Raw genomic sequence first — 26603 nt, 5'->3', positions numbered from 1 at the left:
GGGCAGGACTACCTCCTTTTCCTCTGCCCTAGCCACTATGTAAGGAATCATTAATGGGGCGCTGTTATTGGGTTTGTGGGGGAGGAGATGGTTTTGGCATTCCTCAGACAAGAAGTGCACAGTCTTGGTTTTCCAATCAATGGAAGGGTTGTGGTGGCTCAACCATGGCATTCCCAAAATGACTTTGTATTGTGGGGCTTCAATGATGTTTAGAGTCAGTTTGTCTCTATGTCTACCGTGGTCAACCGGAACAGTTAATACCACCACTTCAGTTTGTTCTGTAATAAGCCCAGACTTCAAAGGTTTGCCATCAACTGCTACTACCTCCTCAGGAGTTTCCCTAGCCACCCGATTTAAGGCAAGACTTGTTACCAACCCACTGTCAATAAAGTTACCTGTAGCCCACGAGTCTATCATTACCAATACCTGATGATAACCTTGATAACTCTCTAGACTCATGGGAATTACTATGTGTGATTCTGTATCACTGAGGGCCATAATGGTCAACAAAGGGATCTTCCAAGTCTTCTCTTTGGTTGTCTGCTCCTCACAATCTTCAACAGGATTAACCGTTGACAAGCTATTCTTTTGTTTCTGGAACCCCCCCCCCCCCATGGTCTTTGGTTTGGCGGGGCTTTCCCTCACATAATGACCTTTTTTACCACAGTACATGCAGAGTCCTTGCACTCTGCGACTCTCTCTTTCCTCTTTGGATAAAGGGGCTCGAACAGCACCTATTTCCATAGGTTCACTACCTGTCTCAGGGGACAACTTGGGCTTGCGAGGAGTCATTTCTGATGTGTAAAAACCGCTATGCCACTTTCGTCTTTCACCACTTCTCTCTGATAACCTCCCATCTAGTCTTAAAGTTAGATTTATCATGTCGGCACAAGTTACCAGTTGTGGGTCTATTTGAGCTATGATGTCCTTTAAACCTTCCCCTAAACCCTGATAAAATAAGGACATACGCTTCTCTTCTTGCCAAGCAACATCGGCAACCAACCTATTAAAGGTGGTTAGATATGTTACAAGATCATTTATACCCTGTTTGAGTTCGAGTAACTCTTTATCTGCGCTGAAAGTAGTAGTTCCGATCAATAACTCTTTCAAATTCTGTACTAAAGGCAGCCCAATCTGACATTTCTGTTAGAATTTAAGCCTGAATAGAATAGAAAAGTTCAAGGTCTCCTTAATAGCTTCATTTGAAGTAATAAAGGGCCGAGAATTTTATGTAGGAAATGTAGGGAGAAAAAGGAAAATAGGGGCATAGCAAGCCCAGACCTCCTACATTATCAGAGAGCTTTTCATTTGAAAATGTTTAGACAGTTATTAAAGGATTCAAATAACATCACCCCTTTGTTTCGAGACCTGACGTATGGACCACCAGACATATCTTATCACTTTCTCTGTAAGTTTGGAGACCCTAATTTTTTTTTTTTAAATCAAACTCTTAAATGTGCCTGTAAATTGTGGTACCATATCAGGAAGATCCTACAGATTCCATATTACAGCCACTATGCCCCAATATGGAGTTCTCCTGGTACCCCTGAATGTTTGCAAGATGCCCTTGCAATCCCAATAAGGGAAAAAGGGATTTGCAGATGGGGCCAGTTAATGGAAGGCACTCAATTAATATCCTGGCAGGCCTTTCAAGAGATCACAGAAGGAGCAGCTTCCCGTTTCAAATATTACCAGCTACTAGGCTGTGTTAAAACTTTGAGTCAGCCGGGAAGTCATAATAAACTTCATGAGGCTAAAATAGCCCTTCCTCCGGGTTTGCAGAAAGAGGTTTCGGTATGGTACTGGGTACTGATACATTCGCTAGAAGACTCTGCTACATGGCACACGGAGACATGGAGGAGGGAGCTACCAGAGACTGATCTTGAAACACAATGGCAAGTATCTACATCGCTATTATGGTACTGTGTGAAATCGGCGCCTTTAAAGAAAAATCCTCTTTTTACTATTCGCAAGGCTTACTGGACGCCATGAAGATTGGCAAAGATGGGCCTACATACAGTGAGGTATTGCCAAAAGTGCGGTGAGCCCCATGTAGATGAAGCACATATGTTCCAGTGGTGTCCCTCTATTCAACCATTCTGGCAGACAGTGGGCAAAATCTTGTCAGAGTTGGTGCGCCATGAAGTAAAGGTGAGTCTGGCATTGGTAATATTTGGGGTGATACCGGAGGAAGAATCTGTGGTTAATATTCCCAAAGCTCTAAAGGCACTTAAATTCATTTTAGTCTTATTAGCTCGTAGAGAACTTTGTAATAAATTGATTCTACCTAATCCACCTTTAGAATCCGAATGGTTAAACTTAATTCACAGAATTGCTAAAATGGACAGAGCAATATACTCTAATAAGAAAATGAAACACTGGAGTATGTGGGATAACTGGGCTGAAAATTCTTGTCTATCTTAATTTCTTAGATTCTTCTCCCTATTCATAGCATCATTCTTAACCCCATCACTCATGGGAAGTCACTTTTCTCTAAATCTTATTCTATTCACTAAATTTATTTCTCTTCATCTTTTTTTACCATAACTCAGGTACCCCGTTTGACATGGTATGAATAATATTTTGTTGCATAATTTAATTTACCTTTTTTCTTTGTGTGATAAAGAACATATCATCAATCTAATGATTAAGAATCAGTAAATGCGGGGGCGTGGCTACGACGCCACGCAAGATGGCCGCGTTGTGCTGAACCTCCGCCTCACCGGACCTCTTCTTCATGGCTTCTGGTGTTTCCACGTCGTCTCCGTGAGCCTGCATGCATCGGAAAAGCTCCGGAATGTGAGCTGCCTCTAACGCGCCCACCTAATTGATTTTCTGACAGCACGTTATTTATTGCCAGCCCTTCTCGACATTGGAGCTTCCTGTGGCGCCATTTCACGGTGTTATCTTCCCTCACAGAACGAGCGCTTCACTTCACTGCGCAGAAAGAGGTTTGCCTATGTTTTTCTTCTATTGAAATGCAAACTTCAGCAGGGGACTGCTTTTACTTTAAGACCTGAATATTCCTGTGCCTCTTTTTTATCGGTGCAATTTCTATCAGGGAATTTGGAGGTCTGTCATCACAGCATTATTTATGGCAATACCTTTGCTCCCTCGTTTAACAATACCAGCATGTGAATTCTTGCTGCGTCATCCCTAGTAAACGAGTGGCAATTAACCCATGAATATTGGCAGACTGCTGTTGCTGTAATTTTTCATCTGACTTATGCCTTCTGTGAGAGCTCCAGACCAGCGTTTTTTCTCATGATTCTTCATACTGCAGAGCTCTAATGCCTATGAATTTCCTCTAATGCAGATTATTGCTTTAAAATAATATTCTGACTGTGCCTCATTTCCAACTGTGCAGTTCATTTCGTGGAATATGGAGGACTGTCATATCACCATTGTTTATGGCTACATTACTGTGCCCTCCTACTGCACCGTTCCCAGTGAATGTAATCCCTGAATATTGGCAGACTGCTCTTGCTGTAATTTTCATCTGTTTTATGCATTCTGTTAGAGCGCCAGACCAGCGTTATTTCTCATGAATCTTCATACTGCAGAGCTCTAATACCTGTGAACTTCCTCTAATGCAGTTCATTGCTTCAAAATAATCTTCTGCCAACGCATTGTCAATTTGCTACCAATGATGACCATCTTTCAGCTTGTCATCTCAACCCTTTACTGAATGTCTTATCCTCACGGAAGCGAATATGTAACTCATTGTTTGGCACTGGCTTCTACCTTCTGATGCTCCAGGATTCTAACTTCTCTTACATCCTCAAAGTCAAGTGACTATTTTGCGACCACTATAGTCTAGTGCGCATGCTAAATGTCATTCTGAGATGTGTGTTCCTCTCCTCATCATCAGCAGCAATTCCTCTGTGTAAATTGCATTTACTACCCAACGGAGCTTTCTTCAAACGCTTTGCCACCTCAGCTCTACTCACTGACAGTGCACCAGTGCTGTTCTTCATAGTTTTTTACTGACTTTCTGTTTATTTCATTACGCCTCAGGTGCCTCATGATACGCTTTCCCTAACTGCCATGTTCAGCGCCCTCTCTCTTCAACATTGCCAGCGTATACTACATGTGCAAGTGAATTATCAAACTTAGCTTTGCCTGTCTGATGTACGTTTTTGGATGTCTAGTCTCAACCAGGAAATTCTCCACAGATATAGACTAGTTTACCTGCTGGCACAAGAATCATTTCTATGGTAAGGCTACGTAAGCCTCAATTTGTCTTCACACCCTCTCTGAAAACTCTGGTGGGTTCTCCATCTGGTGCACCTAAGTCGAATTCCTCCGTCAAAATGTCGACTCAAAAATCATCCTTGGCTCACTCATCTGTTGGTAAGCCCTCTTCACCGGCTACACCAGGCAAGCGCCTCAAACAAAATTCTCCTACACCAGAGGATAACCCCCCTGCCTCGCCTATTGATCAGATTTTGGAGGAACTACGAGCAATGCGTCCCTTTATTGAGAAGACGAGTACAGATATGCAGCTTCTGAAAGATAAGTGGGAATCCATGGATGCCCGAATTTCTACTGTTGAGCTCCATATTCCTGAACTTCAATCCAACACGCAACGTATTGGGGCGTTGGAGAAGACTGTCCTCTCCCTACAAAAGCATACAGAAGATTTGGAAAATCGCAATAGGAGAAACAACCTCCGTATTTACAATTTGCCGGAAAATCTTGAGGGGGACAATCCAGTGACTTTCTTTACCACCTTCTTACCGAAACTCTTGGACTTGCCTCCTTCTACATCCATCAGTATACAGAGGGCCCATAGATTGGGTGCGAGAACTGACTCTTCTTCCAAACCTCGTGGAGTAATCATCCTCTTCTTGAAGTACACAGATCTCCTTTTGATTCTTTCAGCAGCAAGGAACAAAAAACAAGTGACTTGGCAAGGTCAACGAGTCTACTTATCTCAAGATGTCTCCAATGTTACTGCCTCCAGACGTAAAGAATTTCTGGCTATGCGTCCTTCTCTACGTTCTATGGGAGCAAGATATGGCCTTTTTCACCCTTGTACTCTCAGAGTCACCTATCGGAACAAGACTTGGTCATTTCAGGAACCTGGAGAACTACGGAACTTTCTCCTATTGCAAAATGAAGAAGGAATGGATGCCTCCTCCTCTGCTTCGACCAGTGGCTGAACTTTGGCTTTTGTTGTCTCCATGTCTTGTTCTCTAGTAATCTCTCTCTGATTTCATGTTCCTCTCCGCATCACTTCTCTTATCCCTAAATATTCTCATTTTCCCTATCTCCTCTTTTATTGTCTCTCTCTTGCACCTCTTCCATTTACTTATTGTTCCTCTCTATATTCTAGTTCTATCTTTATGTCAAATGTCCCGTATGTATGTCAATAATTTCTCTTTTTTCCCCAGATGGATATATGTCGGACGCTTCCTTCACGATTTTATCCCATCCTGTATTCCTTTTTGTCCGGTCTTGGCGTGGTCCTGCTCCTGACCCTGGTTCGTCCGTCTTGTAACGCATCACCACCTCCCCACCTTCCCCTTTGTGTACTTCCCCCTCCAGGTATGTTTAATACAGTCATCCTTTTGGATTTGTACTGTCTTCTATGCCTTCTCTCTTTTCTTCCTTCTCCTTCCTTTGCTGCTCTTCTCTCCCTTTTCCTATCCCTCTCCCTTTCTCCCTTTCTTTTTCTTTTTCATCTTCTACCTATCCTTCCTTCTACCTTTTTGATGATCTACATGGTTCTTATTTACCTACAGTTTGAATTACTAAATATACAGTATGTTATAGCATTTTTCACTTTTGATAAATTTAATACTCTTTCACCTTCAAAGTTGTTTCATGGAATGTGAAAGGATTTAATCACCCTATCAAAAGGCAAAGAGTACTCTCACACTTATCTTCTTACAATCCAGATATTGCTCTTATTCAAGAAACCCATCTCTCAGATATTGAATCCTTAAAACTAAAACGATTGTGGGTTGGAACTGTTTTATTTTCTCCTGCTTCTCAAAAAAAGAACGGGGTGGCTATTTTGATTCATAAACGCCTCCAGTGTAAAGTATTGTTAGAAGAAAAAGACGATGAGGGGCGTTGGATTTTGGCTAAACTACTCATTAATGCTATCCCAATTACTGTGTTCAATGTTTACGGTCCCACATGTTTTGACTCGTCCTTTTGGCCCTCCATTACAGCGAAATGTATTCAATATAAAGAAGATTCTTTCCTACTAGGTGGAGATTGTAACCAGATCATTGACCCCTTTTTAGACCGTAAATCTTCTGTTCGTTTTTCCCCTCACAAACCACATAAACAGTTCCTTGACACTATCACTCAGACGCATCTTGTGGATTCATGGAGACTCACTCACCCAGATGTTATGGATTTCTCCTTCTTCTCTCCTCCTCATGCTTCTTTCTCTCGTTTGGACTACATTTTTCTATCTTCATCTCTATCTCAACACCTTATCTCCTCTTCTATTGAACCTATTGTTATCTCTGACCATGCTCCTATTATTACTGTCTTTGACCTTCTTCCTCATACTCCTAAATCTTCTCGTTGGCGTTTCAACCCTTCTCTTCTTACTGATCCTCTCTTTTCTTCCTCTTTTCGTTCTTTCACTTCTGAATTTTTTCAACTTAACTCTACACCTGATACCCCTCCTCATATCCTTTGGGATTCCTTCAAGGCCACAGCCCGGGGTTTTATTATTGATTTTGTCTCTAAGAAGAAGAAAAAATTCCTTCAAAAACGTAAAGTTACCCTTGCACACATTAAATCACTGGAACATCAATTCTATACTTCCTCTAATAAACATATGTCTCCTGAACTTCTTAAAGCTAAGATCGCTTTTAACAAGCTTACTACAGATTCAGCCTCATCTTTTCTCCTCAGGAGCAGCGCACGATACTATGGAGGCCGAAATAAATCTGGCAAACTATTAGCTAATTATCTTAAATCACGTAAGGAACGAACTAACATAGATTCTATCTACTCCCCCTCTAATGTGCTTTTACATACAAATGCAGAAATCCTGGAACAATTTCATTCTTTTTATGAATCTTTATATACACCTGAGAACCCTCCCACCCCAGACCTCCTTCAATCTTATTTTGATAACCTACCTCAACCAGATACCTCCCACCTTAATTTTTCGGCCATTGATACTGATCTCACTATTTCGGAGCTGTCCACTGCTTTATCCTCCCTCACTAAAGGCAAGACTCCAGGACCTGACGGCTTTCCAGTTGAATTTTACCTACATTTTTCGGATCTCCTTTTACCTAAACTTCTATTTCTTTTTCAATCTTTTTGCTCTACTGGGTCGGCCCAAGGCTCATTTCAGGACGCTACCATATGCCTTATCCCTAAAGACGGTAGGGACCCTAAGTTTTGTAAAAATTATCGACCTATATCTTTAGTTAATGTGGACTATAAGATTTTTGCAAAATTATTAGCTCTCCGCCTTGACCCGCTCTTACCACATCTCATAGGGAAAGAACAATGTGGATTTGTTAAAGGCCGCCTTACTTCAGATAATTCCAGACTCTTCCTTAATGTGTTAAGTAAAGCCCCCTCACTATCAATTCCCATTGCCGCCATCTCAGTCGATGCTGAGAAAGCCTTTGATCGGGTTGACTGGTCCTTTCTCATGGCTTCCTTAAAATGGCATGGCTTCCACCCTAAATTTATATCTTATATTTCTTTGCTATACTCTTCGCCCAAAGCCTCTGTTCTCGTTAATGGTCAACTCACTTCCCCATTCACGCTTCAACGTGGAGATTGCCAAGACCGATTGGTAATACTAGCATGAGAACTAGATAAGAACCTGTATAAATTGGAAAAAAGAGTAAGCCCATTCTGAAGAGAAGGATCCCTTGATGGTTACCATCCCCTCCCAAGTGGAGAGTGCGGCTAGCACTTCGGTTGGACAGTGAAAAAATAATACAGCTATCTTTTCTTTCCCAATTCCTATACTGATCAAACATATGAGGATAAAAAAACATGTCTGCCTGTGCAGCCAAATTACAGAGCAGAACTGAGAACATTTAACCACCTATAGGAGAAGCTACATGTACCTCATTCCCAAATGCCCGCAGTCCTTTAAACTTGACAGCTTGCACTTCCCATTTGAGTACAGAAAGAGGCAAGAGAAGTACAAAAAGAAGCAAGAAAAGTACAGAAAAAAACAAGCGAAGTGCAGAGAGAGGCAAGAGGGGTGCAGACAGAGACAAGAGAAGCACGGAAAGAAGCAAAAGAGATGCACAAAGAGACAAGAGAACTGCAGAAAGAAGCAAGAGAGGTGCACAGAGAAGTAAGAGAAGTGCAGAAAGAAGCAACAGAGGCGCAGAAAGAGGCAAGAGGGATGCAAGAAGAGGAAAAAGAGGTGAAGAAAGAGGGAAGATGAGTGCAAAAAGAGGCAACAGGGGTGCAGAAAGAAGCAAGAGAAGTGCAGAACGAAGCAACAGAGGTGCAGAAAGATGCTAGAGAAGTGCAGAAAGAGGCAAGGAATGTGCAGAAAGAGGTAAAAGGGATGCAGACAAAGGCAAGAGAAGCACATAAAAAGCAAAAGAGATGTACAAAGAGGCAAAAGAACTGCAGTAAGGCAAGAGGGGTACAGACTACTTAAACTGACCAATTTAGGAAAGTGCCGTTGACAATCTTAGCTTCCCTGATTCAGTTGATAAATGGGTCCCTCAGAACAGCTACAGTGCCCAGGGCTTGGAAACAGGTGAAAGCAGTTCCTTTACTTAAGAAACCTGTGCTTGACCCAGCCAAACCAGAGAACTACTGCTCTATTTCCTTGCTTCCGTGGGGGGCCAAGATCACAGAGGTTTATGTGAATTCCCTCTTATCTGATTTTCTGACACTTAATAACCTATTGGATCCCTCTCAGAATAGTTTTAGGCCTGGCCATAGCATGGAGTCAGCTCTTCCAGCAGTCAAATAACACCTCTGGTCAGCTGCAGATGAGGGTCAAACGTCGGCGCTGATCCTGTTGATCTGAGCACCGCATTTGACACAGTGTTGCATGATATACTGCTGAGAGGTCTTGCGGAGGCTAGAATCACGGGCTTGGCTTTGGAATGGCTGAGTTCATTTCTTCATGAGAGGTCATTCACGGTTATTGCCCCCCAGTTTGCCTCTGGGAAAAATCTAGAGAGACAAGGATTGCCTCAGGGCTCCTCTCTTAGTCCCCTGCTTTTTAATGTTTATGTTCAACCATTAGCGGCAGTTGCAAGCAGCAGCGGTTTGACCATGGTTTCCGACGCTGACGATACTTAGTTGGTGGTGGCACTCTCTAATAACATCAAGCAGGATGCCCTCAAGTTTCAGGGCGACCTTGCAGCAGTGGCCGAGTGGATGAACAGCAACTGCTTCCAACTGAACTCTAATAGATCCGAGGTTCTGTTAGTAGGTAGGGACAATGGTCAGTGGAGTGATCTCTGGTGGCCAACCAGCCTTGGTAAACCCCCTTCCCCCAAACAGGCAGTAAAAGATTTAGGGGTCCGGCTAGACTCTTCGTTAAATTATGAAGTCCAAACGAAAAAAACGTACGGGACCTGTTTTGGACTCCTTCGGGGGCTTGGACCCTTGTTGGGCTTTTTGACGCTTCTACGCAGCAGGTCATTATTCAGGCAACGGTTTTATTGAGACTCAACTATGCCTGTTCCCTTTATCTTGGGTCCAATAAAGCAGAGGTCTCAAGGCTGCAAAGGGCACAGAACGCTGCGACTAGAACGCTTCTAGGTCTGCACAAATTCTGCTCTGTGTCCAATGCTATTTGTTGTCTGCACTGGCTACTGGTGGCCAGAAGCATTGAATTCAAAACCCTATGTGTTGCTTTTAAGGTTTTGTAGCTGGCCTCACCTCCCATTCTGGCTGATCTCCTGTTGCCTTATGCCCCTACACGGTCACTTCGCTCACAGGGTCAGCACTTGGTGGTGGTTCCTCAGCCCCGCAGAGTCAGGGCTGGTGGCCGCTCTTTCTGCTACAGATCCGCCACCCTTTGGAATTCACTCCTGGTGCAGATCCGTGGCCTTGACAATTATACTGCATTTGGAAAGGTCATTAAGACCTACCTTTTCCCTACACTCTAGTCCCCTGTTTGCCTTGTGCTGTGTTTGTCTTTCTTGCATAAGCGCCGGGACGCCACTTTGCTGGGGCAGTTGCTGCACTCTACAAGTCAAGATAACATAACATAACAAATTCAGGTCCTGAGGAGTCTTCTGAAGGTCAGCAGGTCTTGGGTCTGCTGTAAGTGGATGGGGAGGGTGTTCCAGGTCTTGGCAGCGAGGTGGGAAACGATCTGCTGCCGGAGGTCACTCTTTGAATGCGGGGGACTGTGGCAAGGATGAGGTCGGCGGAGCGGAGCTGGCGGGTGGGGGTGTAGAAGCTGAGTCCCCTGTTGAGGTACTTTGTTCCGGTGTTGTCGAGTGCCTTATGTGCGTGGGTAAGGAGCTTGAAGGTTATCCTCCTGTTGACGGGGAGCCAGTGCAGGTCTCTCAGGTGGGGTGTAATGTGGCTGTGGCGAGGGATGTCGAGGATCAGGTGTGCAGAGGCGTTCTGGATGTGTTGGAGCTGTCTCAGGAGTTTGGCCGAGGCTCCTGCGTAGAGGGCGTTCCCATAGTCCAACCTGCTGCTGACGAGGGCCTGGGTGACCGTTCTTGGTCACTCACTACAGGACTATCATATGCACTCATACACCTATATAGACACTATCACACCCCCACTCATCCATAGAGGTACTCACACACCTAGTCAGTCATGCAAATAATTAATCACACTCCCATTTACTCACCTATACAGTTATACACACACCAGCTCACTTACTCATACAAATACTAGCACATTTTTACCCTCTTATACAATCCCTGATACAAGCACACACTCACTTATAGCCATTTAAATAAGATAACACACATATATACTGCCTTTCACATATGAAGTTACTCACACATGTACCACTGAGATATACATTAACTCACTAACACACCCATACACACATTCACCCACCCATACAGTCCATCACTGAGGCTCTCTTGAAACAATGCACCCAGAGAATTACTCACTCACATATCTATGCATAGATTCACACACACACCCCATCCACACAGACATTTAGGCATTCAGACAACCAATTAAAAACTCATATAGCTATTCACAAACCCATGCAGCCGCTTACAAACCAACAGACAGACAGATACAGACATTCACACAGTTTAGTCACTAACCCATGCATTCAGTAAGATACGTTTCATCACTCACTTATAGGCTCAGTCACACACCTACTAAATCATCCATTCAGACACTTATACACCCACTCATTCTTCAATGTGACTTTCCCAATATATATTAACCCCTTCCATGCTGATGACGAACCCCAGCCGTCATGCACTACGGTGCTCGTGTGCTGATGACGGCTGGGGTTAGTCACGGCCCGCCCCTGTTCGTGCTGTTTACAGCACACCAGGAAAATCGCGGCCGCATGGAAAGGGTTAAACATATTTAAACTTTACAGAAACACACAGTCACTGGATGATGTCATCAATGATGTCATCAGTGAAGTTATCAGTGATGTGATCATCATCCTTGTGAGCTTACTGGTAATCTGGAGGAAAATCTTCATTCGGTCCAGAAGTGGCTGACTGCCAGATTCGATGAGCTAGCCCCGGTTAAGCCAGCTAAATCCGCGGCCAGACATGTCTCAGCCCCTTGGTTTACCCCCCTCCTTGGGAAAATGTGTCAAGATTGTAAAAAAGCAGAAAGAATGTGGAGGCGCAAGTATGATCCGGACGATAAATCAAAATATCGGAATGCGATTAGGCTTTATCATAAGCACATCTTTGACGGAAAAAAAGTATACTTGGAGCGCAGAATTGATAAGGCGGAAAATATCAGTAAAGAACTCTTTAGGATAGTAAAGGAGTTTACCTCCCCTTCCTTGAGTTCGCCTTCTCATTCTCATACCGGAGCTTGGATCAGCCAACTTGGGGATTTTTTCGTAAATAAAATTAAGTCTATTCAGGATTCTTTCCCTGATGCTGGCCTCAGTTCTACGGTTAGTCAACCGATCACCTTCCCCTCATCATCGGAAGAGAATGGTCCTGTTCTTTTGGTATTTCCTCCTCTGCCTTCTGCTACCTCTCTCGACCTTCTGTCCCGGCTTCAACCTGGTTCGCCACTTGATCCCTGTCCAGCGAAATGCCTGGGAAGAGTAGCGCCTGCAGTTAACAACCTGCTTAATCCGCTGCTCAATCTCTCCCTGATCACGGGAGAGGTACCTTTGGCTTGGAAACATGCTTTGATCCTGCCACTGCTCAAAAAGCCTACCTTGGATCCCCTTGTTCACGCTAACTATAGGCCGATCTCCCTCCTCCCTGCTCTGGCAAAGGTGATTGAGAAACATGTGCAGTTCTCTATTTCCAACTTTATTGAGAGCAATAACATCTTACAAGATTCTCTATCGGGATTCCGTGCTAATTTCAGCATGGAGACAGCCCTTCTTGAGATCACCGATGCCATCAGAGAGACTCTTGACCTCGAGGGTAAGGCTATTCTGGTTATGCTGGACCTGGCGGCTTTCGACACCGTCCCTCACGATGGTCTCCTTCTCAGACTCTGGGAGATCGGTCTTCGAGGACGGTGTGGAACTGGTTTAAATCTTTTTTGACTGGCCGCCGACAAGTGGTCTGGGCACCTCCGTTCTCCGCTGAAATGCCTCCGCTAGAGGTGGGGGTTCCCCAGGGATCTATCCTGAGCCCCACTCTTTTTAATATCTATATGGCGCCTCTGGTGGCGGTAGCGGAGTCCTTCGGTGCCCGGATCATATCTTACGCTGATGACACCCAGCTCCTTTTTACGTGTAAGAAGGGAGAGGCTTTTGATGGTAGTCGGATCAAAGATTGCCTGGGTGCGGTCTTTGACTGGTTCCGGCGGCACAGTCTGAAATGCAACTCCGATAAGTCGGAGCTGCTTTTTTTCGGATGTCCGCCTGATCCCAGCTGGAAAACATGGTGGCCCCAGGACCTGTTTCCACCTGAAGTGGCCTCCGCAGAAGCAAAAAAACTTGGTGTGTTGTATGATGACGGCCTTTCATTCAGACCCCAGATCATCGGGTTGTCTGGGAAATGCTTTGGCATTTTGAAAATGCTACGGAAGTTTCTTCGGCTGTTGTCTTTGCAGCACAAGAAAATCATTGTTCAGTCTCTAATAGGATCGCGACTGGATTACGCGAATGCCCTATATCTAGGGCTGCCTAAATATCTGCTGGCCCGTCTGCAAATTCTGCAGAACTCGACGGCAAGAGCCATTTTTGGTCTTCCGCGCAGGGCAAAAGCCTCTGAATTGCTTAAGAGACTGCATTGGCTGCCCATTTCTAAAAGAATTACCTTCAAGGTTTTGACCCTTGCTTTTAAGGCCCTTCACTCGATTGGCCCTAAATATATTGGGAAGCGCATGGCCTTTTATGGGCCGAGGAGGACTCTACGGTCGGCCTTGTTGGCCAAAGCCGTTGTTCCTCCTATCAGACTCGCCCGGATCGGAGGTCGATCCTTCCGATACTTGGCTTCACGTTGCTGGAATGAGCTTCCTGTTTCGTTAAGGAAAGCCAACAATCTCCTTTCCTTTAGAAAGGAGTTGAAGACCTGGCTTTTTTCTGTTTGATTTCTTTCGGCCTCTGCGAGTAGCTGTGTTGTGTTTCCTTCTCCAGTTCTCTTTGCCAAAGCGCCGGGACACCCCTTGTGGTAGCCGTGCGCTATAAAAGAGACATAATAACATAACATAACATAACATGTCACTGACCATGTCATGAGTGATGTAATATGGGATGTCATCAGCAGTGCATTGCGGGGGCGCCAGTTATAGTTAGCTGAGATTTTGAGTGTAGGAGTTACCCTCCCATGTCTGAAGTTAACTTACATTAGCGGAATTGCGTGTAGCTCCTCAGGTACACAGCTAGCCCTACTGATTATTGACTATGCCTGCTTCCACCCTTAAAATTCTTACCCTCAATGTGAGGGGACTTAACAATCCAGTAAAGCGTAGAGCGGTACTGTCATGCTTAGAGAACTCCCAAGCTGACCTATGCTTACTACAGGAAACCAATTTGCTGGCGCGCGATTGCAATAGGATGTGGTCTCGCAGGTTCCAAACTCAGTTCTTCGCCTTCTGCTCTACCAAGACGGCTGGAGTGGCGATCTTGGTGGCCCAACGGTTTAGGGGAGAGGTATTGCATAAAGGGTCGGAGATCAAGGGGAGGATTCTGTCCAACCGCTTCGCCTTAGGCAGACTAACGTTCACCGTTGGCTCACTGTATGCCCCGAATGAAGGCCAAGAGAAGTTCCTCCAGACAGCCCTTACTGAAGTCATGGCCACCTCGGATTGTAACATAATCTTAGGGGGTGACTTAAACCTAGTGTTTGATAACCTCATAGACAGATCCTGCCAATGCACTCATCAAGTAGGTGCACTGTCGATGGAGGGTCTTGGGCGACTGCATGACTTCGGCCTGCATGATCCCTGGCATAGCTTTCACCCCAAGGAAAGGGAATACTCCTATTATTCTAATGCATGTAAGGCCTACGCTCAACTAGATTATCTGCTGGCTTCGACCACAGTATGCAGATTTGCAACCACAATGGAGATGGGTGTAGCCTCCCTTTCAGACCATGCCCCGGTAACAGCCACTCCTACATCACACCCCTCAATGTTTTGGCGTCTTAGAGACACTCTTTTACACAGGGCGGACAATGTGAAACACATACAGGGTGCTATTACTGAATACATTTCACATAACGCGAACTCGGACACGACTCTTGCAGTTCAATGGGCAGCACTTAAAGCGGCGGTCAGGGGGGAATTCATTGCCCTCTGAACAGCAGAAAATAGAGAGCACCAGCGTAAGCGTGAGGAACTTACTCAGCGCGTGAGGGAATTGGAGAAAATGCACCAACGGACGGGGGCCAGAGAGTTTGGTGAGAGCTTAAAACGGTGCGACACCAACTGACGGCTCTCGACCAAGATAGGGCAGAATACGCGTCCTTCGACTACGTCATGCTTATTATACCGGAGGGGACAGGTGCGGACGTGAGCTGGCCAACAGGTTGCGGGAGGTTCGCCAGCAACAAGGGGTCAAAGAGATTGTCAAACCAGACGGGTTTTGTGTGTCTGAGGACGTGGAGATAGCGGAAGCATTCCGCGATTTTTATGCTGCTCTGTATGCTGGGAGCTTGGGAGATCTTTTGATGGGAACTGCCTTTTTAGATTCAGTTTCCCTGCCCTCTCTGACGACATCCCAATGTAAACATCTGGAGCGGAACATCCAAACAGAGGAGGTCATTGCCGCAATCTCTCGCCTTAAATTGGCAGGACCAGACAGCTTCCCCGCCATTTTCTACAAGTCGTTCTATGCGGTGCTTGCCCCAATACTCACCCGACTATTCAATTCATTTGCTGAGCAGGGAGCGATACCGGGAGACCTTTTAAGAGCCTCCATAGCAGTAGTTCCCAATCCTGGAAAGGATAGAACTAAGTGTGGGGCTTATCGTCCCGAATTCTCTTCTCAACATTGATCTTAAGTTGTACACAGGGATTTTAGCTGCCCGACTGGTCCCGCACATGCCTGACCTCATAGACCCAGATCAGACGGGTTTCATACCAGGACGCCAGACGTCGGACAACACCAAACGGATTCTTCACTTGATAGAGAAAGCCTCTAGGGTATCTGGGGAGTATATGCTGTTGGCCATGGATGCCGAAAAGGTGTTTGACTGTGTTCACTGGCCCTATTTAGACCAAGTGCTTGAGAGGGTGGGGATGGGGGCGAAATTTCGCACCTTTATTGTTACAAATTCCCTACCGCCACGGTCAGAGTGAACGGATACACCTCAACTAGCTTCGCTGTTGAGAGAGGTATGAGACAGGGGTGCCTTTTGTTGCCCCTTCTCTTTGCCCTCTACATGAAGCCCCTGGTCCAGAAGATCAGACAGAACTCGGCAGTTGAAGGGATCAAATTTGGGGGCTATATGCACAAAATTAGCCTGTATGCCGATGATGTGCTGGTCTCGCTAACTAATCCAAAGACGTTACTACCAGTGTGCATGGCAGAGTTGGACGCCATTGCTAAAGTGTCTGGATTCAAAATAAACACAGACAAATCAATAACTTTAAAACACTCATTGTCCCCTACCACCCAGGACTTCCTGCAGAGCCTGTTCCCAATACAATGGGCGTCTGATAACGTCCCGTATCTAAAGTACCAATTAGCCCCTTCGCTCCCTGCTGGGGTTGCCGCTAACTACGCCACCCTGCGCGGGAAAATTCTGTGCGAGGTTGGTAGGTGGAAACATTACCCTCTCTCATAGTTAGGCAGGATTGCGGCTGTAAAAATGAGTTTTGCCCCAGATCCTATACCTATTCCGCACCCTCCCTCTCCGACCGCCAACTGGCTGGATCCGTCAGACGCAATCCGAGTAGGCCCAGTTTATCTGGAATGACTGGAAACCGCGAATGCGGACAGCGTTGGTAACGCTTGCCCCAGAAATGGGGGGACTGGGTGTTCCTGACCTCCAACTGTACTTTAAAGCGGCGCAATTGCGCTATCTAGTTGAATGGAGCAGATGGGATCCTGAGAAACATTGGTTGTTTCAAGATCAGGCAGTGGCAGCACGACGGTTGCAGGAAATTCCTTTCCTGCGCAAGCCCCATAGGCCCTCTAACTTGTATGCCTCACACATAACTAGGGTTCCCATGGAGGTGTGGGGCGACACCAATATCACACACGACCTTACAACTTTCCCGTCACCCCTCACCCGGCTGGTGGATAACCCTGACTTCCACCCAGGCACGGAAGGGGCAGCTTTTACACACTGGCGGACGGCAGGCTGCAGGGTTTTGTGTCACATTTATGAGACAGAGGGAGTTGTCCCGTTTTCACACTTTCGGCGAGATTCCGGCTTCCCAGAGACTGAACGATTGAGATACTTACAAGTGCGCCACTGGGCATTACATCCGCAGGTCCGCACTACCGCAGATAGACGACTATCCACATACGAACGATGGCTCATCACACGCAGGACGGATTCCAAACTCATCTCCGACCTATACAAGATGTTACAGAACACACAGGCGTACACTCACAACCCGGGCAGAGAGCGCTGGGAGAGGGAGTTGGGCAGGACCCTCAGCAACAAGGAATGGGGGGAGATCTACTATAGGGCCCGACATTCGGCATACCACATGGGGCTCACAGAAACATTCACGAAAATTGTGACAGTTCGGGCTGCACTGTTCCCATGAGGCACAGGGTCAGACTGATTTGCATATAGCCATGTCTGAACTGGGGTGGCAGAGTGGGCTAAAGAACGGTGATGGATTAAACCCAGATCTCTTGACTGGGTGTGAGTGTCTGATTGATTCAGAAGCTCCGTCCATCACCAACCCCTTTTGTACCGCGGATGAAATAGATAAGCACTTCGAAACTGAAATCCCACGCTTCCCAGCCTATGTTCTCCTAGGCCACCCTAACCCCCTGACGTACCCACTGAAATCCGTCAGGGGCAGGCAGCTGGGTATTGCGCTAGGCTCAGCAGTTCAGAATATCCTTACACATTGGCGTACCTCCACTACACCCTCTTTTGTGGGCTGGCTCCACCTCTTATGGCATGTACTTGGGATGGAAAAAGTGTCGCTCACTATGGCAGGGGAGGGATCCGCCCATGATGACCTATGGCAACCCTTCCTATCACTGTTGGCCACTGGATTCCGAGAAGTTACGTGTCCCCGATACCTTAGGCTGTTGCGCCTCACTGAACCCCGAAAGGCAGACTGTTAGACAGTTTTCTGAGGGCTTGGCAGGGGGGAGGAGACGAGAGGGGTGGACGAGAGGTTGGGAGCACAGGACAGGGAGAGGGAAGGGGGAAGTGGAAGGGGCAGGGTTTTCTGTGCCTTTTGTTTCTTCTTACAGGTTGTTTCTTTTACACACACGCAATTAGTGGATATTGTCTTGAGGGCTGGCCTCAGGCTCTCGGCTGGCACTTCCCGACTGTTCTGTTGTGAGTAAGCTCGACAATGACTAAATGTAAATGGCATTCCTTACATGTGTTTAAAATCAATAAAAACATTTGAACCATAAATTACAATAAATTAATAATACCAATAAGTAAATATTAAAAAACTATTACCAATTAATAATTAATTAACAATTAAATTGATGATAAATACAATTAAATAATATTTATTTCAAATGAATTACTAATTAATAATAAAATAAAAAACTAAAAACAATGAAATTCCCAAAAACAATATTTATTAAAAACAATTAACAATTAATAATGAATTATCATTAAATTATTAATCAATACCAATAAATTATAAATAATCACATTTAATTAACAATTAATAATTAATGAACATTAAATTAATTATCAATACTCAACACTGAAATAAATAATTACTTAATTACAATTAAATTATTTCCCACCCTATTTCCCTATAAACTGACAACACACTTCAATAATAAATTAATACACCTAATATAATTACCAATTAATCAATTAATAAAAATGAATTACCATTTAATAAAAATTAATTACCAATTAATATTTATTTAACATAAAATGAATTATCAATACCAATAAATAAAAAATAAATAATTACCTAATTAGAAATAAATTACTTACCACCCTATTCCCCTATAAACCCACAATCCGCTACAGTACTAAAACGCATAATTTACTTATGACTAATTTCCAAAAATGTAATACATATATTATAAAACTAGTACAATCATTAACAAAAATTATAAAAACAAACATATAAAATACATAATACATAATAAAATACATATTACTAATATTAATATCGATATTAGTACTAGTATTGCTACTGATATTACTAACTTCGATATTGACAAAAATTATATTTCTCACCTTCAGGTCGATGTTCTGGTCGTCAATATTCTTGATTTCGATATTCTGTCCCTACGATATTTCCAACTCGATATACTTGTAATTCGACATTAAAAGCTCAATATTTAGACTGTTTACCTTACAACGCGGCGTTAAGCCAAGCAAATTGGCTTAATGGTGCTTTGTAAATATGGAGCACGGCATTGATCCATCAGAGCATCCTAAAAAGTGATGATCCGGTGGCACAATGTCCTTGTAAATATGCCCCCCCCAGTATCCCACCTCTTCTTTCATGTCAGAGATCTTGATACCAAAGGAAAATCACTCTTTGATGAGAAAGTTAAACTGATCAAACGCCCCGATTTTCTGAAAAATCGGAATGTCATTTGTAAATCCAGAGCTAGTCGGGTGCCTTTTAAAAAATTTAAAATGGTGATCTGCTGAAAAATAGTGCAAGGGTTAAACCATTTATCCATTTCTTAATCTGATTATGGTCAATATCTCTAAAGATATAACCTATTGTTTCTTACCCCATGGTTTATTATAGTGAAGTCATCTGTTACACAAGGTATTTTTCTTGATTGACTTAAAGTAGGATGACTTGCTCCTGTTCGCAAACTTTCTGATGATGGTCATAGTGAAGGCCTTGATAACTCCCAGCCTGTATTTTAGGTCATTGAAAGCTTTTTAGGCTCACACTTCAGATCACTGAAAGGTTTAACAATGTGTTACATCTATGTTGAGAGCAAAATTAAGCAGTGCAGAGTCTGGAAAAGAAAAAGTGCTCCACATTTTGCTTTGTTACCTGGATTGTTTTGGCATCTCCCTGCTCCTCTTAACTAGGGCCTAAACAGCAGTGGTTGGATGGCAGAATTCTGTGCTGGGTGAAGGATGTTAAACTTGGATTTCATTGGTTGGAAATGACTGCCAATAAAACTAGAAAAGGGCATGGACAAACCTTATAAACTGCCCTGTTCAAGATGGGGATCTCTCCCTAGATTGTTATCCAAGGTTCCCAACCATGATGAAGTGCAGTCTTTTCCTGTGCTGTCATGTTGTTCCTATGAGACATTTCCCATGAGGGTTCCAAGGGAAGATTAGGGCCTTGCTAATAAATTCAGTATTAATCTTCATTACTTGTGTTTTTGGTCCTTTTTCGTACTCTCTTAATTAGACATTTGACACATTGTATGTATACTATTCTATGCAAGACTGGCACCATGGCTACTGGTTAGAGTCTCTCTTTCTTTAGACAATCAAGAAGTGGGCTCAACAGACCTTCCAACTATACTGTCCTTGACTTCATTCTATCCTTATTAATTTACTTAAAGAGCATATGGGCATTAATGATGTAGTTCCTTAATTGCTTGACTTCTTATTTGACTACTCTGTTGCAAAAGATCATATTTGGCAAACTTCCTTTCTAGTCCAGCTAACTTACTCCATTGAGTAATACATGTTTCTATTCTGACACCATGCCTTATTAGTATTTGCCCAGAACATAAAAGAGCCATCATCAACAGTTCAGGGATCTTATATCATCACTATAAAAAAGATATAACTTCATATTTGTACATGCCGAAATGTATAAGCCCAACTCTCATTGTTTCTGGAAAATTGGGCTGATGAATAAAAATGCTCCTGCTGTTACTGGTGACTTTTATTACACTTTTCCACGTACCTTGCTGCCCGTGAGGAGGAGCTCACTGTACCAGCGCCTAGCGGACCTGCTTCCAGCCTCACGACTCGCCGGACCCGCTTCGCGGGTCCCGCAGCGCGTCGTATCACCGAGGACTGCCCAGAGGATTTCAGGAGGAACGCGGGGGCAGGCAAGTGCACCAGCGGGGCTGCGAGCCAAGCAGGGGACTCCAGCGACCAGGAGCCCCTGCGAGCCCAACTAGCAACACCTGGGCTGCTCTCCCCGCTGGCCACGCCCCCCCGCCAACGGAGTAAAAGCTGCTGTGACCTCAGTGTTAGCGGGACACTTTTCCACGTACCTTGCTGCCCGTGAGGAGGAGCTCACTGTACCAGCGCCTAGCGGACCTGCTTCCAGCCTCACGACTCGCCGGACCCGCTTCGCGGGTCCCGCAGCGCGTCGTATCACCGAGGACTGCCCAGAGGATTTCAGGAGGAACGCGGGGGCAGGCAAGTGCACCAGCGGGGCTGCGAGCCAAGCAGGGGACTCCAGCGACCAGGAGCCCCTGCGAGCCCAACTAGCAACACCTGGGCTGCTCTCCCCGCTGGCCACGCCCCCCCGCCAACGGAGTAAAAGCTGCTGTGACCTCAGTGTTAGCGGGACACTTTTCCACGTACCTTGCTGCCCGTGAGGAGGAGCTCACTGTACCAGCGCCTAGCGGACCTGCTTCCAGCCTCACGACTCGCCGGACCCGCTTCGCGGGTCCCGCAGCGCGTCGTATCACCGAGGACTGCCCAGAGGATTTCAGGAGGAACGCGGGGGCAGGCAAGTGCACCAGCGGGGCTGCGAGCCAAGCAGGGGACTCCAGCGACCAGGAGCCCCTGCGAGCCCAACTAGCAACACCTGGGCTGCTCTCCCCGCTGGCCACGCCCCCCCGCCAACGGAGTAAAAGCTGCTGTGACCTCAGTGTTAGCGGGACACTTTTCCACGTACCTTGCTGCCCGTGAGGAGGAGCTCACTGTACCAGCGCCTAGCGGACCTGCTTCCAGCCTCACGACTCGCCGGACCCGCTTCGCGGGTCCCGCAGCGCGTCGTATCACCGAGGACTGCCCAGAGGATTTCAGGAGGAACGCGGGGGCAGGCAAGTGCACCAGCGGGGCTGCGAGCCAAGCAGGGGACTCCAGCGACCAGGAGCCCCTGCGAGCCCAACTAGCAACACCTGGGCTGCTCTCCCCGCTGGCCACGCCCCCCCGCCTATCACACTGTTGTAGCACTTAAAGGAGGACCAGACGCCCGCGGCGCGGGAGCGCGCGGGAGGGCGCCGGGAGAAGCCCGGGACAAGGGCGGGACCGTCCAAGGCCGTCACAGGCCGGAGCAGGCTGGGCTGGGCCCACTCTCTTGGCTTCTCATATCGTGCAGGTACTTACAGACTTGATAATTTTGTTACACTCGTTTAGGGTGGAATAATCTGTCTGACCCCCCTGGAGTATAACTATGCCTTCATCAACAAAGGAGAGTACCCCTCAGAAGCCGGGTGGTGTGAAAAATGGGACTCTTGAAAATTATTTTGCACGGGCTGTGGGGGAGGCGGATAAAGAGGGAAATTTGTCTAGGCTAAGGGCGGAACGGAGACGATCAGTGGACAACTTGAAAAACACCCCCTTGGGAGAGCTATCTATCACTTTAAGGGAGGAGTCAACTCGTATCGAGGATGTTCCAGTTTTGTTAAGGGAAGGGATGAACACCTCTCAAATTGATATCACGAGTACTGCTCCACCTAGTAGTATTAGAATTAGCCCTGCTAGGGGGGCTACAGTCCTAACGCCACAACCACCCATAACCCGTAAAGACAAGCATCCCAAATTGAAAGCAGTCACCACACAAGTAATTCCAGGACCCCCTCCAAAAAAACGTAGGAGAAGGGCAAAGGGAGCACAGGGTGGCAGTAAACCCAAGACTCTACACCTAGAATTTGGGAAAGCCTCACAATCCCAGGTACCCACAGTAATACCGCCGGTAGAGTCACACTCTAAATCTAACGTCCAGGAAGTTATAGCTCCCGCCCTGAGCACAGATGTAGGAACTAGTAGTGAGAATGTCACCCTCTCTGTTGTGCCACTGGGAAACCTGGAATTCCTCTTAAGGTCTCTGTTACTCCCGATCAGTGAAAGCGTAAAAAAGATCGAGATTAGATTAACCATACTAGAGGCCACATTGGGAAGCCTTAAAAACCGCAGTGTTCGACAGGAAAATGATCTTACTGCCATCCCTAGCACCGCAGCTTCGCAAGGGTTAAAACCCAGGGTAGTTAACCCAACGCCAATCCCACCGCAGGCCACAAATGGGGCAGTCCCACAAAAACCACCAAACCCAAAGCCTGTAGTCACCAATCCCCCCCAGGCTACCACACCCAACCCACCCCTAGCATTAGTACCTCAGGCACATAGGATAGAAAACAACATCCCGGACAATCAAAAAATGCCCCCTGCAAGACCTCGTCGCCCTAACCTACCACCTGAGACCAACGACCTCACAGTAGTTATGGCAGGGGTCCCCCAACTAGACGAAGGTGAAATAGAGGATTTTTGCACACTAAAAACTAGGGTTATTAAGTGGCTAAACATAAACAGACCTCTCCCGATATATCTCAATAATGAGATTATAATGGTAAGAAGGGTCCCGTGGGTGGGGAGAAGTCGGAAATCCATTACTGGGGACTGTATATTGGTGAGTTTCAGGGACAAGGGCACGGTGGCACACATTTGTCAAGGGGAAAACATATCAAGGGAATCTACCATCCATACCCTTCGTGTGTCTTTCTTTTTCCCAAATACCCCAGGCCTACAACATCCACCCCAACGACATGATAGATGGGAGAGAGTTGGTAGAAGAGGGCGCCATCAGGCTTCTCATCCCTGGCCACTCTCCGGTAGAATGGCACCATTACTCCCAACCTATAATCGGTTTAACTGTTTAAATGATCTAGAGGGGGTGGATTGACAAATAGATAAGGCCTGTAAGGAAACCGTAGAAGAGGGCGCCCAAGCAGAATCATCAGTGGTGCAAAGAGACCCGGCCCTGCAAACCCAATTATGTAGGGCGGAGGACTCTATGCCTGTAATTAGTGAACAATTAACACACACTCAGACAACGCCCGTAGTTCCAGTGGGTGGGGTGGAACTGACCCCATGTCGGTTTCTTAGCTGGAACGTGGCGGGGACTAGAGCCAAAAGATTGGATCCCACATGGATAGATTTCATAACCAGCAACCACGTAATTGCCCTTCAAGAGACATGGGACACCGCACTAACTTTCTGTCTGGATGGGTTTACAAGTTTTATTATTCCAGCAACTCCTAGTAGTGCAGGAAGAGCTAAGGGTGGTCTAGTTCTCCTCTTCTCGCTAAAATTGGCAGGGACGTTTAAACAATTAGAGTCAGGCTCCCCAAATATTTTAATGGTAGAATGGATTATCTCACCAGGGCGGGTCTTAGTGGTCTTAAATTTTTATAATTCGTGGGCTAGACAAACAGACACAGCCCATGTGGATCAATTAGAAAAAGTTCTTATTGATTATAGTCACAAATCTTGCACTAATTTCGATTTCCTAATCTTAGGTGATTTTAACATCCAAAAATGTGTTTTAAAATGTAATTTAGGCAACCTGGATGGTCAAACAGAAAATGGCAATCTGCACTTTGCTCACACCAAAGCGGGGGAGGCGTTGGAATTTCTCCTTGCCAGCCTTAACATGTCTGAACCCCTTAGTACTGGTAGTGACGAATCCTTGCCCACCTACAAAGGGTCTGAAAGTGGGTCTGTGATAGATTTCATTTTCGTTTCTCAGGGCTTAACCTCTAGGATGGGGATTTACGAGGTAATCGCCTCTCCACATAGTGATCACAACCCAGTCTCTGCACAGGTTCATTGGAGTGACTTATGGAGCAAGCACCTGGGTCTTCCCAGGGCTTGCACATCGACGGTGCCCAGTGACCAGGGCAGACGGCTCAAGTGGGGTAAGGTGGTCCAGGAAACCTTTATGGCTTCCCTGCGCCCAAAGATAGAGGAACCCATGCGTATCTGTTTAGACCAAAATGCCTCCAATGATGAGATTGTCTCAGCTTTTAATCTAATTTGCTCACATACGGCTGAAGAACTTACTGTCCCCAACTCTAATTTGCCTCCCAAGCCATTTAAATGGTTTGACAGGAATTGCTCTAAAGCCCATAAAGAACTGAAAAATGCCCTTAAAATAAAGCCAAGGGATAAAACTTTAATCTCTAAATTAAGGCGAGAGTATAAATTGGTTGTTAAAAATAGGAAAAATACAATTAAAAAGAATGCCTGGAATGATTTGCTTGACGTGGACATACTACGGAATAGTAAAAGATTCTGGGACATCATAAACAACCAATTCTTCTCTGGGGAGATCAACACAATCTCCGACTGCATCATCAGTGACGAGAAATGGGTTGATCATTTTAAAAATATATATGGCGGCAATGACCCTGTAAATGATAATGAGACAGGACCGACCAGGGGCCTAGTGGCAGTAGAATTTAATGAGGAGGAGGTATATAAAGCCATAATGGACTCCACGAAAAATAAGGCTCCGGGCCCGGACGGTGTCCCGGTAGACTTTTTTATATATGCCCCAACTACCTGGTCTAAAGTACTTACAAATGTCTTCAGGGCAACAAATGATGGATGTTTTCCAGTAACATGGAACACATCTGTCATAGTACCAATCTTTAAAAAGGGAGACAGGGAGAATCCAGGATGTTACCGCCCAATCTCCTTGATAGACTCTGCCTTTAAGATTCTGGGCAGAGTTTTATTGACAAAGTTGAGAACAAGCCTGGAGACCTGTGGGGATCTCGCAGAGATTCAATATGGCTTCAGGGAAAAACGGGGAACCTTAGAGCAATGCTCAAATTTACACCTCCTAATATCGAAGTACACGGTGGCCGGGGAGGGTTCACTATATTTGGCCTTTATGGACCTCTCCTCGGCCTTCGACTTGGTTAATAGGGCCAAGCTTTGGGCTATATTGCGCGAGCTTGGTATTGAGGAACCCCTGGTAGCCCTTATAGCAAGCTTGCACCAAAGCCTTACCGCGAAGGTCCGGGTGACCAGGGATGGGCGATGCTCTGATAGTTTTAGGTCAAATAAAGGTGTCCGCCAAGGCTGTATCTTAGCCCCACTTTTATTCACCATTTACATTAATGATCTAGGGAAGTCTTTGTTAGCAGGCAACGCTGATGTCCCGCGGGTAGATGGGAAGCAGATACCGGCTCTTTTATATGCAGACGATGCTGTTCTCATCGCCCGCACGGGAATCGGGCTACAGACCCTTTTGGAACTCTTTGGCTCCTTTATGGCCAGATTGGATCTAAAAATCAATGTAACTAAATCGCACACAATGATTGTGGGTCCACAAAAAAACAAATCACATACAAAAACCTTTTTCTGTAACGGCGAGGCTCTCTCCAGGGTCCCGGTTTTTCCTTATCTAGGGGTCCTGTTTGATGAGAAGGGCTCCTGGGTCCCGCAAATCAAGGCCAAATGTATTTCTTTAGCCAGGTCCACAGCAGCCCTGTTGGATTTTACTAAAAGACTAGGGGCTAAACCAATGGAAGCCGTGTTAAAAGTTTACAAAAGTAAATGCATTTCAATAGCCTCATATGGTGCAGCACTGTGGGGTTATACTAATCTGGATAGTATGCAGATAGTAGAGAACAAACTCATTAGACGAATTCTGTCGGTCCCAAACTCCACACCTACATACTCCATACATGAGGAAGTTGGCCTACCTTATATTATAGATGGACTGAAAATGGCCCCCTTACTTTTTTGGGCCAATATCTGGTTAAATACCGAGTTGTCTTTAAATCACACAATCCTTAAAGACGTGACTGCAAGGGAGGGGGCAATGAAAATAGTCTGGCTGAGATATATAAAGTCATCATTCACTGCCCTCGGAAGACCTGATTTATATACAACACCATCTACAATCAGGAAAGCGGACATTGCATGGATTAAGAAGGAATTCCAGGGGAGGACACGCTTAGA

This window comes from Lissotriton vulgaris, chromosome 2_1, assembly GCF_964263255.1.
Source record: "Lissotriton vulgaris chromosome 2_1, aLisVul1.2, whole genome shotgun sequence".
Lineage (NCBI taxonomy): Eukaryota > Metazoa > Chordata > Amphibia > Caudata > Salamandridae > Lissotriton > Lissotriton vulgaris.
Note: the sequence above shows the minus strand (reverse complement) of the source record.